Source organism: Pteropus alecto, unplaced genomic scaffold (genome assembly GCF_000325575.1).
Source record: "Pteropus alecto unplaced genomic scaffold, ASM32557v1 scaffold86, whole genome shotgun sequence".
Lineage (NCBI taxonomy): Eukaryota > Metazoa > Chordata > Mammalia > Chiroptera > Pteropodidae > Pteropus > Pteropus alecto.
In genome coordinates, this window is record NW_006442109.1 from 19,872,111 (window position 1) to 19,887,088 (window position 14,978).

General features: G+C 37.8%; 1 protein-coding gene and 1 pseudogene across 1 annotated transcript in view; one reads left to right on the forward strand and one right to left on the reverse strand.

Moving 5' to 3' along the window:
- The window catches only part of MYO5A (myosin VA), a 165,176-nt gene that overhangs the window by 39,825 nt on the left and 110,373 nt on the right, over nt 1–14,978 (forward strand). The window lies entirely within an intron of this gene.
- Nucleotides 4,107–4,222, reverse strand: LOC112469870 (annotated as a pseudogene).

Below are 14,978 nucleotides of genomic sequence, written 5' to 3' on the forward strand. Positions count from 1 at the left end.
TGTAAAATTACATTTGTATCTTAGAAATGTATATAGTTAGTATGCATGGAAGAGGTTTGTTAAATCTAAAAAAAAGAAAAAATGTAAAGATTATGCTGATTTATATTTTTCTCTTTATTTCACTTCAGTAACATTAGTCAGTACTACCTAGGGTAAGATTTCTGAAAAGAGACCTTGTTATTTGAGAATTCAGTATCTCATGATCTCATCAGAGGTTTCTTGTAGAGATCAACTGACTTCTTTTAAACAGACTACTTAACTCATGTGACAGAAAACTTGAACTCTCTAGGAGTCTCCTTAATTCCAGTAGACTTTGTGAATGTGCTCTACTTTGTTCAAATTCAATACCCAAAACATTTTTGACATCAAAACGATTCATCACTTGACAATTTTTTTTCACAGAGCAAAATCTTATCTTTGATTCTCTTTTTTTAGATTAGTGTTCTATCATTTACAGATCATTAGTAGAGGAGGGGTAATTTAAAGTATTAGGAACTTCTCCGTCAGTCGAAGACTAATTAGAAATGGAGTTCTTTTTTTGTGACTTAGTTACTATTTAGCTATGAAAAGTTCTATAATTACTCAGCTCAGTCTCTTTTCATTATGATCACTCAAAAGAGCAGTTTATTCAATAAAAAAAAATTAAATCGGAAAATGTTTGGAGGAGTAAGGAAATCCTACAATCTTAGGTTCTGTCTATAAAGTGGTTTATAAATTTAAGCACATAAAAATGCGCTCTGTCTTCTATGGCATCTTATAGAATGATCACTTTGGAATATTTAGATTTATAAAAGTGTATGAAAACTGAATCAGTTGTCATGGTTAAAATTCATCAGCTCTGTTTTTTTCTGGCAATGAAAAGAGCTAGGAGAGTTCAGTGTTTTCATCCTGAATATTCACCTCCTCTCTTCCCAGCTACTGGAACAGATCCACACTCTTTATTTTTTAAAAAAGGAGTGTGTATGTATGTGTATGTGTGTGGGTGTTTCCTACCATAGCTACCAAACTAGCCATAGCCTCTTATGATCCAGTTTTTCACATTCTAATTCAATTTTATCTTTGAGGAAAATGTAAGATGTAAAAAGCAAGGCACACCTAGAAAATTTCAACTTCCTGTAATTGTCATAGAATACTTTTGATTCTGCTCGTATAGTCATTTAGTGAATAAATTTAATCACTTTAATTTTTTTTTAATGGGTCTGCAAAGATTAGCTACCTTTTCCCTGGCCTACTTGTCTATGTGTCAGAGCTCAGCAATTCCAGTGTATACAAACAAATCTTTAAAGAGAGATAATAAAGTGGTCTCTTATGTTTGGATTGACTTCTCTGGATGCTTCCTGACTGAGTGAGGGCTGCCTGCAATTGATTTAAGAAGGGATTAGCACTTCTAGAAGCAAGGCTTTTGGTCTGAACTACTTATTTCTACAGTGCTGCATTAGTGGAAGAACCAGACTGTTCTTCCAAATCACTGTGTTAGATAATAATAAAAATTGAAGAGCCACAGTTAGGGCTATGATAAGAATGTGGAAACAGCTATAAGCTAGGAAAAGGTTCATCTAGTTTGGAAATGGACCTTTACATCCTTGCCACTGTGTCTTTTAAGGTCTCATTTGCTCAATTAAAATTTTTCAGGACCTAGGGTATTGGAGAGTGGGGGCAGATGTTTTTCTAAATCATGGGATTGGTATGGGTGGGGAAGAAACGCTGAGTGCTGAGGCTGGATTTTTCAGGAATGGTATGCCTAGGTGTGTCTGGGCTGCTAAAGACCTTGCACACATACTTTTTATATTACTAAGCCTCTAGTACCACCCACATGTCACTTTTCCCATCCCTTACTCCTTAGACTTCTGCCTAGGCATTGCCACCATCAGTGTATCATAAATAAATTTCCAGTGCTTGCCGTACTCACAGTCCCTTCTAAGGCTAGCTGTCCCTCCCCACAGGACTCCTGCTAAGGAACCACATGACCCAGCCCCTCTGGCCAAACTGACTGGACTAGGGGAAGCCCTGACTAAGGGTAGCTCACTCACAGGCTGACAAGGATCTTATGTGGCCTAGTCTCAAAAATTCAGTCTAAAGAGAGGCAGTAGTATTTAACTGAGCCATTCAGAAGTTCTATTTGGGGAATTGTAACCAAGGAGTATAGAAAAGGTAAACCAGAGAAGAGTAGTATAGACACATGGATAATAAGGACCCTATCAGCACTGACACATCAGAAAGGCCACGGATCCTTTCTTGCTGAGCTTCCTGGGGCCTGCCTTGTAATCAACACTATGCTTAATATTTGGCCTCTATGAAACTCTGCCCTTCTTTGGTTCCTTATCCTTTTGTTTTCCCTGTATTCTTAATGTGTGCCCATTACCATCCTTCACTTGAAGGAACTTAAGTGAGTCTCAGCTTCTTGTAATCATAGGAGTCCAATCATAGAGATTAGGAACGTGGACCTCAGACTCCCAGCCTTGAGCCGCTTCAACTTCTATACTAATGGGCCAGTTTCACTTTTTTTTTTTTTAAAGCAGACTTTCTATTTTAGAGCAGTTTGAGGTTCACAGCAAAATTAAGCAGAAAGTACAGAGAATTTCCATATACCCCTTCCCCTATACTTTTTATTTTTTTTAAAAAAAGGTACATTATGAACAGAAAACCAATGTTAGAGATATCAAACGAATAAATTTCACCTTGTTGAGTTGTTTTTGGTATGAGTGTGATGAAAAGTTTTTAGAATTTATAACCAGTACTTATGGTGTCTGCCTCCCTTATTAATACCTCATTGTTTTTGTTTTCTTATACTTATTGAAAATCTACTCTGAGCCAGAGTTTCTGTGTGTTTCAATATGGAATTGTTAGAGTATAGGTCGTGTTGACTTCCTTTTCTCTCAGCCTTTGGTGTCCTCTTCCCTCTTCAGCAGCATCAAAGGATTCAAGTCCACTTACAAAAACAACCATCAGGCATATGAGAGCTCTGCTCCCTTCCAGTTCAGACTTTCTTCTGTGTGATGCTATGAAAAAGACAGGTAGAGTCACAGATACTTGGTTTATTTATGTTGGTTGTGTCTAGGCAGGTGGAAGAAAAAAGAGATGATTGCTATATCCAAGAAGTTATCAAACTCAGAGACCTTGAACATTTCCTTTTGATTTTTCTCCATGTAATTTTAGACTGTGTCTTCTGTGCAGACCCCACCCCAGCTCTTTCCTCTTTTGTGGTCACAAGAATATCAAAACCATCATCAAGTTCCTCTTTATTATGCCTGTATCACCAAGTATCATGCTGAGTGAGCCATGTTCTTGCTGACTGAATCATATTCTTATAATTCTACTTATGCATTATATTTTGTTTCTATGAACAAAATGAATATACAAAATATGCCCAACATACATAACCATTTGCCTATATTTTTTTCTTGATGAAAGCTCTTGCCAATTCTTTTATCAAATAAGTATTTATTGAACACCTACTGTGTGCCAGGTCTTTCATGACCAAATCTCCAGCAACGACATTCCTGAGTTATAGGCATCCCATCTGGTTTTACTGCATAAAGGCTGACTGGGATTTTGGCGGTGTGGATAAACATACTTGAACCCAGTGCTAGTTCCGACCTCTGAAGTCAGTGGACATGATTATGAAGACTGTTAATGCAGTGAGTATGTGAATTGTGGTCTAGCACACAATCAAATGCCATGGCTCTCGCAGACCCTCCACTACCCGAAGTGAATGGCTATAAGGGAACCCAAGCATAAGCACAGCTGCCAGTGTAGATGCTGTATCCCAGGTCCTAGACCTGCACTTACGACAGCTAATACTAGTAAATACTTGTTGAATGAATTCACAAATTTAGTTATAAGTGACGGAAGCTATGGTTTGGTACTTTGTAGCTCTGTAGATTTTAATTCTGCTGGAGGCATAGCTAAGGGCTGAAGCTAGGAGAAGAAGCTAAGGAAAAAGTTTTCCAGTGGAATTCCTCTGTACATCACAGTCTCCAGTGATGACTCTATTAGGGGAAAAGGATGTGGGAAACCAAGTTGTGCAATAATAAAGTGGAATTTTAGTCGACTCTTTTTATTTATTTATTTATTTATTCATTCATTCGTTTATTTATTATTATTTATGCCTACAGCAGCTGGCCTTCCTAGGTGGTCTCCCATCCAAGAACTAACCAGACCCGACCCTGCTTAGCCTCCGAGATCAGACATCGGGCTTGTTCAGGGTGGCATGGCCATAGACCATGGACCATGGCTCCACTGGGATGTGAACCCAGGACCTTCTGCATGTAAAGCAGATGTGCTAACCGCTACACTATGGAACCATGTCCAAGAATTTTAGTTCTCTTGATTTTGCGTTCTTCTTGCCATCTGTGCAGCTGTACAATTTCTTGCAGATCTGTTAGGTCTGACACGGGGCGGGCAGCGGTGGGGGGTGCGGCGGGGAGAGAAGGAGGGAAGGAGGGAAGGAGACAAGGGGACAAGAAATAAAGTAGGGAGAGAGGGAGGGAAAAAGGAGGGAGAGAGTGCCAGAGGGAGCCAGAAAGAGCCTCTGGACTCAGGACTCAGGGCATGCTGCAATGGTGCTGTGTTTGGTGCTTTGTCTGGTCTGAGCTAGCTTTGAGCTAAGCCCTCTTCTGATTTTGAAGTTTCACACTCAGTAGGGTTTGAAATAGCGGCTTTCTTAAATTTTGCAGGTGTTTCCTGGGTGGGTTAAACACTGAATATAAATAGATCAGATTATAGATAGTGAGTAGTGAGGTTGAGGTTCTTTGAGTTTTAGCCAGAGACTGCAGTTGTTTGACAATCACATTTCCATAGTGATTGGTATTTAGTTCTTATTTCTTCTTTCACAAGCGAAATAAAAGACATGCTGTAAAAAAATTAAAGGGACCAGTATTTTTCCTGTCATAATTACAAGAACCAACACTGTAATTGATATAAAAGACAGACCTCATTTATATAAAATTACAAATTCCAACAAAACAGATAACTGGTTATTTTTTTAAGAGTAGTGTAGGGTTCACAGCAAAATTGAAGGGGAGGTGCAGAGATTTCTTATATACCTCCTGCTCCCGCACAAGCACAGCCTCCCTCATTATCAACATTCCCCCACCAGAGTGGTGTGTTTGTTACAGTTGAAGAGCCTGCATTGACACCTCATATTCATCCAAAGTCCGCAGTTTACATTGCAGTTTACTCTCGGTGTTGTACATTTTATGGATTTGGACAAACATGTAACCATCATTATGGTGTCATACAGAATTTGTTCACTGTCCTAAAAATCTTTTGTGCTCTGCCTATTCTTTCTCCCCAACCTTTACTCTTGGAAACCACTGATCTTTTCATTGTCTCTATAGTTTTACCTTTTCTAGAATGACGTAAAGTTGGAATCATGCATTATGTAGCCTTTACAGGTTCCTACATGTCTTTTCATGGCTTGATAGCTCATTTCTCTTTAGCTAGAGTTACCACAGTTTATTTATTCATTCACTTACTGAAGGACATCTTGGTTGCTTCCAAGTTTTGGCAATTATGAATAAAGCTGCTGTAAACATCTGTGTATAGTTTTTTGTGTGAACGTAAGTTTCAACTCCTTTGGGTTGAATCGCACCCAGGAGTGTGGTTGTTGGTTTATATGGTAAGAGTATGTTGAGTTTTTTAAGAAATCACCAGACTGTCTTTCAGAGTCGCTGTACCATTTTGCATTTCTGCCAGCAATGAATGAGAGTTCCTGTTGTTCCATATTCTCACCAGTATTTGGTGCTGTTAGTTTTCCAAATTTTGGCTATTCTAATGGGTGTATGGTTGTGTCTCATTGATGTCTTAATTTGCATTTACTTGATGATATATAATGTGGAACATCTTTTCATATGTTTATTTGCCATTTGCATATATTCTTTGGTGAAGTGTCTGTTAAGCTCTTTGGTCCATTTTTAAATCAGATTGGTTGTGTTCTTATTGTTGAGTTTTAAGAGGTTGGGTTTTTTTCGTTTTTGTTTTTTGGTATATTTTGGACAATATTCCTCTGTCAGATGTTTTTTTGCAAATATTTTCTCCCAGTCTGTGACTTGCCTTTTCATTCTCTTGACATTGTCTTTCACAGAGCCAAAGTTTTTTATTTTAATGAAGTTCAGCTTATCAGTTATTTTTTTCATGGATCATACCTTTGGTGTTGTATTGGAAAAGGCATCACCATACCCAAGGTCATCTAGGTCTTCTCTTATGTTATCTTCTTGGAGTTATATAGTTTAGCATTTTACATTTTAGGCCTATGATCCATTTGAATTAATTTTTCTAAAGGGTGTAAAGTCTGTCTGGATTCTTCTTCTTCTTTTTTTTTGAGGGGGAGGGGGCATGTGGATGTTCTGTTATTCCAGCACCATTTATCGAAAAGACTACTCTTGCTCCATTGTATTGCCCTTGCTCCTTTGTCAAAGATCAGTTGACTATATATATGTGAACCTATTTCTGGCCTCTCTCTTCTGTTCCTTGATTTATGTCTCTTCTTTCACCAGTACCACATTGTCTTGATTAGTGTAGCTTTATAGTAGATCTTGAAGTCAAATGGGGTCAGTCCTCCAACTTTTTTCTTCTTTATTATTGTTTTGGCTGTTCTGGGTCTTTTGCCTCCTTATTATAAGTTTTAGAATCAGTTTGTAGATATCCATAAAATAACTTGGTGACATTTTGATTGGGATTGCAATGAATCTATAGAACAAGTTGGGAAGAACTGACGTCTTGACAATTCTCAGTCTTCCTAATCATGAACATGGAATATCTCTCTACTTATGTAGTTCTTCTTTGATTTTATTCATTAGAATTTTGTAGTTTCCTCATATAAATCTTGTGTTATTTTGTTAGATTTATATCTAAGTATTTCATTTATAGGGGGTGCTAATGTAAATAGTACTGTCTTTTGAATTTCAAATTCCATTTGTTCATTGCTGGTGGTAATTTTTCACATAGTGTGTTTAATACCCATTATCATGCATATATGTACACATACCATTCATTCATGTGCCAGGAACTGTTCTAGATGGTAAAGATGCAACAGTGCACAAAAATAGACTGAATGGAGCTTACTGGGAGGAGAGCATCAAATGTAATGTCATTGCTATGCTGAATGCCCAAAAGGGGAAGCTCACAGTGCTGTGAGGGCATATGCAACCCAGGAGCTGATTAATTAGGGATGCTTCTCTGAAAGAGTAAAGGCCAACCTGAGGTTTGAAAGAAACCTAGTTGTTAATGAGGGAAGGGAAGTAGAGTTCCAAGCAGAGAGCATGTGAGAAGTCCTGTTGTGGGGAGAGTCTGATACCTTTGAGTTGCTGAAAAAGGCCAATGAGATTGGAGTGCAAAAAAGCAAGGGTGTGTGATGAATAGAGATAAAGCTGGAGGGAAGGGGCCAGTGACTCTGTAGGCCAAGGCTGAGCTGGGATGTGGGGATTGGAGTAGAGGATACCATGTATGGTTAGAACAGTCACTTTCAGAGACCTCTTTACTTAATTTTCATTTTCATCACAGGTACGTACAAACAGGTGGCTTTCTTTTACAGCTATTTCTTACAAAGAAACAGCTCTTTTTTTTTTTTTTTTTAATCTCTTCAGGAGTGCACATAGTCTAATGGAGAAGAGTAAGACCATGTTGATATATGGAGTCCAGGTCAGGACCAGGCCCATTGTCCAGCTTTGGTCTCCTTCCCCAGAGAGCTCCTCACAGAGAGTGTCACTAATTCATGACTGGAAAAGAATAACTATTCAGATGGCACAGACTTTCAACGTTTTTTACAAAGATTGGAAATCATAAATGAAAATTTTGACTGTCAAGTCACTATATTTTTGACTGTCAAGTCACTCTATTATATGGATCCATAAATATATATTGAACAAAAATGAAATCATAAAATGATGTTGTTTTGCACTTTGCCCTTTTTTAATTAACAGTATCTTTCCATGTCAGTACATATAGATTTACCTTATTCTTTTTTTAGTATTCCTTTGTATAGCTGTACCATAATCTGTTATATATATATTACTATGGTTATATTAACATTTATATTAACATAGATATATATTGACCTTTGTGTCCTTCCTGAATTTTCACTTTATAGACAATGGTGCAACATTTTGGAAATACAGTTGACCTCTGCACAGTTCACAGTTCGGGGTCAGCTGTAATTATTTGTATTTTTTGTATCCATGGGAAAAATTCCTGGATATAGACTTTATGAATCAAGGATATGCATATTTTAAAAACTTTGGTTTAATTATAAAATAATACATATCAAAAATGTAAAATGTAGGAATGCATAAAGTACAAAATTAAGTGTGCTAGCCTGCCATCTTGGCATGTATCCCTGAAATACACATTTTACATTGTAAAAGAAATTACCAAATTGCAGTCTAAAAAGATTGTGCCTGTTTATGCTGTTAATGTATGCAGATACCTGATTTTCCACTTTTTCCCCAACATGTTATTATCAACCCTTTAAATCTTTTCAAGTCCAATATACAAAATTTTAAATGGTGTTTTAGTATTGTGTTAATTATTAATGAGATTGTATATTTTTTCTTATCTTTAAATTTTTTTTAAGTGGTGCTTCTCTGGTTGCCTGTTGTTGTTTTTTGCCTATTTTGCTACTGGGTTATTTATCTTTTTTTTTTATTAATTTGTAAGAGCTCTTTGTACATTAAGAGAATTAGTTTGTTACAATTTTTTTTGGCCAATTCGTATTTTGACTTTTTTAATGATGTATTTTGCCACGCAGAGGTTTTTTTAATTTTCTTAAACATATTTTCAGCCAGCCTTTCGTCCACATATAAAGTCTAGGTCAACTTTCATAGCTGCCTTTCCCAGCTGAAATTCAGCTACAAGGACACTTAAGAGGAGTAGTAGGTAGGATAAGAAAGCAGCTGCAGCCACGGGTAATGCTTCTATTCAGAAGCAGACTCAGGAATCTTTTTTTTAGGTGACTGAACCAGCCTGCGAGGTGTCCTGCTTATTTGCCCTCTCAAACCTAGCTCATTACAGAGTCCCTTCTTTGCTCTTGTCCCTGACCTTACAACCAAGGCTCTCGTTTCTAGGGCAAGAATCTCCCCTCCAGCTCCCCATCATTCATGAGGAGCTGAACTGCCCTTCCAGCTCCTGTCCTCAAGTAAAGTTGACTCCCAGTCACTCTAATGCAAGCCTCATTTGCCTAATATGAATGACATTTTGGAAGAAATTATGTGTATATTAGATAAATCCTATCTACAGACAAAACATGAGTGATAGTAGTATACATTTAACTGGGAGGGACGGTGAGAACAACTGATCAGTAGAAGTTGTGCAAGATGCTTCTTGTTATGATTAAAGAACTACCAATTCAAACGAATCTGTTAAAAACATGTGGTCACTCATTACTCTGCTGAAAAGTCTTTGATGAGTCCCCGTCATCTTCAGTATAAAGGCCAAACTGCCTAACATGGCATGTGAGGTCTTTCATATCCTGGTCCTAAATTATTTTTGCAGCTGACAACACTATGCTAAGCACTTTGCTTCCACACATTTTTATTGAGTACCTATTACTTGCCAGGCATTGTCCTAGGTTCTGGAATTAGTGGTGGTCCCTGCTCTTAAAGGGCTTTCAAGCTAGTTGGGGAGACAGATAATCCCAAGTAAACAAAGCAGTTTATAGGGTGGCCAGGGAGGATGTTTCTGAGGAGACATCTAAAATGAGACCTGAAGTGAGAAGGAACAAGCTGTGAGATTTGGGTGGTGATGGAGGATGCTTTAGGCACAGGGCACAGTAACAGCCTTGAAGTTGGAAAGAGGATGTTGTGAAGTCAGTGTCAGGACATCAGCCTGACATCTGAGGATAAGGCTGAGACATAAGTTCTTTCAGAACCTCTGCTTGCTTGTGCTGTCTTTCAAAATATATGTCTCAGCATATACAATTGGAGTAACAAATGTAACAAATAAAGAACAAATGTCCTTTATTTCATGAACTATGAGACCTTTACAACCTAAAATAGAGTGACACTTGATTTCGATCTTTCTGTTATCCCCATTGTCCTGTCAGTTACTCTCACTCATATTGAGAACCCCTAACCACTCAATTCAGATGATCTTTATCAATTCAGTAATACCATTTAGCACCTAGGCCTGTCACAGTTGAGGAAAGAAGAGTATACCCTTGGTCTCTCTAGAAGTTTAGGAATTGAGTCAGAGTTTCATTACCTCGTTATCTAATTATTTCTGCTTCTTGGTTCTCTAGTAATTGTCTCACCATGATCAAGGTGTAAGCATGGCCAGCAGCTGGCTTGGGTTCAACACCACTGCTTCTGTAGTTCTCCTTTTCCTTTAAGGTAACTCTGGAGGTCCCTACTCAGCATGCATCTCATTGTGCCTTCAATATATCAAATGAACACTACAGCCACAGCCTTATGTTATTAGCCTCACCTGTTATATATGCCTTTAAAAATATTAATGCTACAAAGTAGAAATTGTGGGTGTTGTTCAAACAGTTTTTATAGGGATTCTGTTAATCAGAGTCTACTTAAGCCATGGACAGAGGGATAGGAGGTACATAAGTATAAACATGAATACTTTTTACTAACGTAGAGGCTCTTCATGTTTGTGCATGTTCTGTTTATTATGTTTAAAGTAACCTCCTAAAATGCTGTTTCATTTGGGCAAGCCAGTCTTGTATTCTTAAGTATGTGACTGGATTACTGCTTTTTACTCATGCTTGTATTTGGTAGCTAATTAAATTATTTTTAATTCTCTTCTATGGCTTTTACCATGACTGGCTTTTCAGCATAGCATTCTTTCGTATTTCAAATCCGTGGAAGCTCCGTGGCTCCTAAAGACTTTTCCATTCAATCAGTTATTCACTCGACAGACATTTCTCAAGCATCTGCTCTGCTAAGCACTGGGCCAGGTATGGGGGTGATGCCAATGGATAAATCATGGATCTTGTCCTCAAGGAGGTCACAATCTAGTTAAAGAGATAAGCCTGTGAGAGGATAATACTAATGGAATGTGGCAAGTGAATGGGGAAAAAAACAGATATTATGGAAGGTCCAAACAGGAGCCCCTACTTTAACTTGGTGGTCAGGAAGTCTTTCTGGAGGTTATAACACTTAAAATGGGTTGTTTTATTTTTTAAATTCTGCTTTATTTAAGAAAAGCTATATGTTTCTTTTAGATAAAAGTTTTAAAAAAAGAGAAGAAAAATGTCACCTGTGGGTAAGACGTGTACAATGATGATTTGCTATATTTACTCAATTCTGGCATGCACACTGTTTTTTCACATTAGGAATGCGTCTTATCATTTATGGTAGATTTGATGCAATAGGACATTCCTTTATTCAGTAGGTAATTACCAGGGATCTGTGATAGATCAGAAACTATGTTTAGCTCTAGGCATCAGTTTTGAGCCAGATAGGAATAGTCCCTATCCTTGTGGTGTTTATAGTAAGAGAAGTACAGGATTATGTGAGAAAGCATAGCAGAGGGGCTTTATTTAGATGGAGAGGTCAGGGAAGGTCTTTCCACATAGTAGATACTCAGGCTGAAATGTGAAAGATAAGTAGGAATCAGAAACACAACCAGTGAGGCTAAGGATTCTAGGCCAAGAGAAAGTATGGGAGAAGGTCTTGAGACTTGACATGGCATGGATTGTTTAAGTAGTTGAAGGAAATCCAGTGCAGATGGCCCTTGGTAGAGTAGAGAGAGGGGCTAAGCCTTTGGAGTAGTAGAGACTGTCATGAGATGAGGCTCGTTCTCCAAAATCTCTTCAGGCAGATGCTAAATAATATGAGGCTCCTAGGAGGTTATATGAATGTTTTATTCCAGGTTACTAAGAGTTTTAAGCAAGGGGTAAGAGGGAACCATGAGAATGGGGTGTCTCAGAAGCCAGGCAAAGTGTGTTCCAGGTGTGTTGTAAGGTTAGTGATCAAATGCTGCTTAAAGATGGGCTATTAAAGGACATATAGGCATTTAATGGGTGGTAAGGATGAGGAAAGGGTTTGCCAGGCCTGGGGATAATGTGAATAAGAGAGAGAGAGATGGAGGAACAAAGTGCTGTTTGCAGTTGTTAGAGGATCAAGTGCAGGCCAGGAATGGTGAGAGATGAGCCAGGAGAAGTCGGCAGGGACCAGATCATGAAAGACCTGTAATGTGCTCTGAGTTGGCACCAGACCGTAGTCTCAACTGTCTGCCCCCAAAGCTGGGACAAAACAAAGGAAGCCACCTGTTGTAAACGGGAGGGAACTACCTGCACTACTGGGGCATGCTTATCTGTGTTTCATATTTTGTATATGTTGTCTGATTGCTTCATAATTTACCATGTTGAGACATTTTTTTAAATAATTACTCATGACTTCTTTTAGCACTAATGTATTTATCAGAGTGATAGATATTTTGTGTAGGAGGAAGATATCTATAACAGAGGCCTGCACATATTTAATTTGACCCTTTTTATACTTTTCTCTAAATTGGGAGCAAGTGTTGAAAATGATAGGAAAGTGTGAGTTGTTTTGCTTAATTGGGCAACTTTGGTCACAATCAGGAGAAAGTGATTCATTGGGATTATGTTTGTCTTATTCTTTTTTATACCGTATATCCTAAGCATTTTGAAGTCAGAAATTGTCCTAGGTTTGAAAACTTCCTCTATCATTTATTAGCTGAGTGACTTTGGGGCCGGATATTTAACCTTTCTTACACTGTTTGTTGAATGAGGGACTTCTTTAGTAATAACAATTATAAAACATATAACAAGAATTGAGTAAAGGAAAGTTAGGAGCCTTGTGGTGAAGATGATCAACATGATTCTTTGATGGTGATTCTGTTTTACTTTTATTTAACTTAGAATTTTGAAATTTATCTTCAGATACCCACTAGCTAATTGTAGATGGAAATAGTAATTTTTCTTGATGTGCATTTAAGACTGTGCTTATAAAATGAGACCTGGTTCCAAAAATAATCTTTACAGGAATATTATAGAACTGCAGTACCTAAAAATATTCATTCTAAAGCTCTAGAGAAATAGGTTATTTAATTTTTGCTACTCGGTGTGATAAAACATAAACATTAATTTGCGAGTTCTTGTTTTCTTCATGAATTTCAAATAATTTCAATGTCTCCTGGAAGCTGACTTGAACTTGATTTACTTTTAAACCATGCACATTTTTACTATATATGCAGGGTAACTTCAAGAATTACAAAGAAATTAAAAATCTTAAATCAACCCTATCATTTTGTTTATTTATAGAAATAAATGTACCTGAAGTCATTCATTTATTAAAATTTTAGACCTCAGATTATTTTTTGCTGTTATTCCCTAAACGCATTTTTGGCAGAGCCTCATTCTGTGGTCAGAGCCAACTGGGATATACTGCAGGGTGATGCTAGGCTGAATACTGTGGCTTTGACACATTGTCTTAGATGAAACAAGTCTCACCTCATGACATGGACCAGTTTGATAGCTGTTTCCATTAAGATACCAAGAGCAATATTTTAGGAGCTGGGGAGCAGAGTTTCTTCTTCATAAAATCTACTGTTTTAAAAGAGGGAAGCATGGTAAAGTGAAAAGAGTATTTGGCTTTTAGAGTAGACATAGATTTGAACCCTAGCTCTACCACTTTTGATGTCTAAGCTTCAATATCTGTTAAAATGGGCTAGTAATAGGGTTATGGAGATGACTAAATGGAATTCTATATGTAAAATACCTAGGTCTCTACTGACACAGAGAAGGTGCTCAATAAATGTTAGCTCTCATTCCTCACAACCGTGAGGCAGGTTGGTGTTTGTCATTTTGCTCAGCAGTGGCATACATTGTTATGAAGCCATAGGAGGGACACAGGACACTTCCACTTTTCACTTCCAGCCCTACGCAGAATGCACCATGTGTTCACCCCCATCCCTTCTTTTCTCTTACCCCCATTTTAGTGTGACTCCTTAACCTGCTCTAACCCTCTGGCTACCTTTCGTCCCATCTATTACCCCCTTTGCTGTTCCAGAGGATGGCTGGTGGAAGTGATGGTCACAACACTTTGGCCTCTGAGTGAGGAATTTTGGTAGGGTTGAGAGTGGGGCACTCTGTTCTAGAAGTGAGGGGTAGCTTCCACTCTAAACACAGGAATTCTGAGGGGATTGAGGTGTGGGTTTGTGGAAGAGAGGGAGAAGAAAGGATGTTTCATGATTTCTCTATTTCCTAAATTTCTGGCTTTTTTTCCTTCTGTCCAGATTTTCTTAAAAACTCAATTGTCTGATGTTGCTTACATCTTTCTCTACTTCTGAAAATTATAGAACCTTTCAGAAGACTCTGAGAGCCTCTTGCCCATACTTCTTTTAGATTGCCCTCTAATAGTGTAATATCTGACGTCAAGAATATTCATATAACAAAAGTTTGTTAAGAAATTATTATAAGCAGGCTCTGTGTTAAGTGCTGAAAAGACAAAGATGAAGAAGATCCACCCCTTCTTTCAAGGATATCACAGTCTCTAGAGGGAGATAGACACACAAAGACGTCATTTAGTGGGATAAGGATTCTGATGGAGATTCTCTGAGGTAATGGGGACATTGAGAATGGAATGCCAAATGATAAGTCAGGGAAGTCTTTCTAGAGGAGGTGGTACTTTAACATAGATATGAAAGATAAATAGGAATCTACTGGCTGAAAAAGAGGAGGGATTTTGTGCCAGATGGAGGAAATAGCTAAAGCAAAGGCAGCAGGGCTTTTTCATGGTACAGCAAACCCATAGTTTGGCAAGACTGGAGAAATAGTCGTGATGAGTGAAAATGGATGGAAAATGAAATGTTTAAGAATATTTTCCATCGAGGAGTTTCAATATTACTAATGATTTCTGAACCTAAGTGGTAGGTATGTAGTTCATTATCTCATTCTTTCTTCAATAAATATTTGGAGATTGTGTGTGTTTAAAAATTCTGGAAAGCCCATTATATGCTTTAGGGTGGTAGTTTCTGAATTTTTTACATCAAAAACATGCCACAAG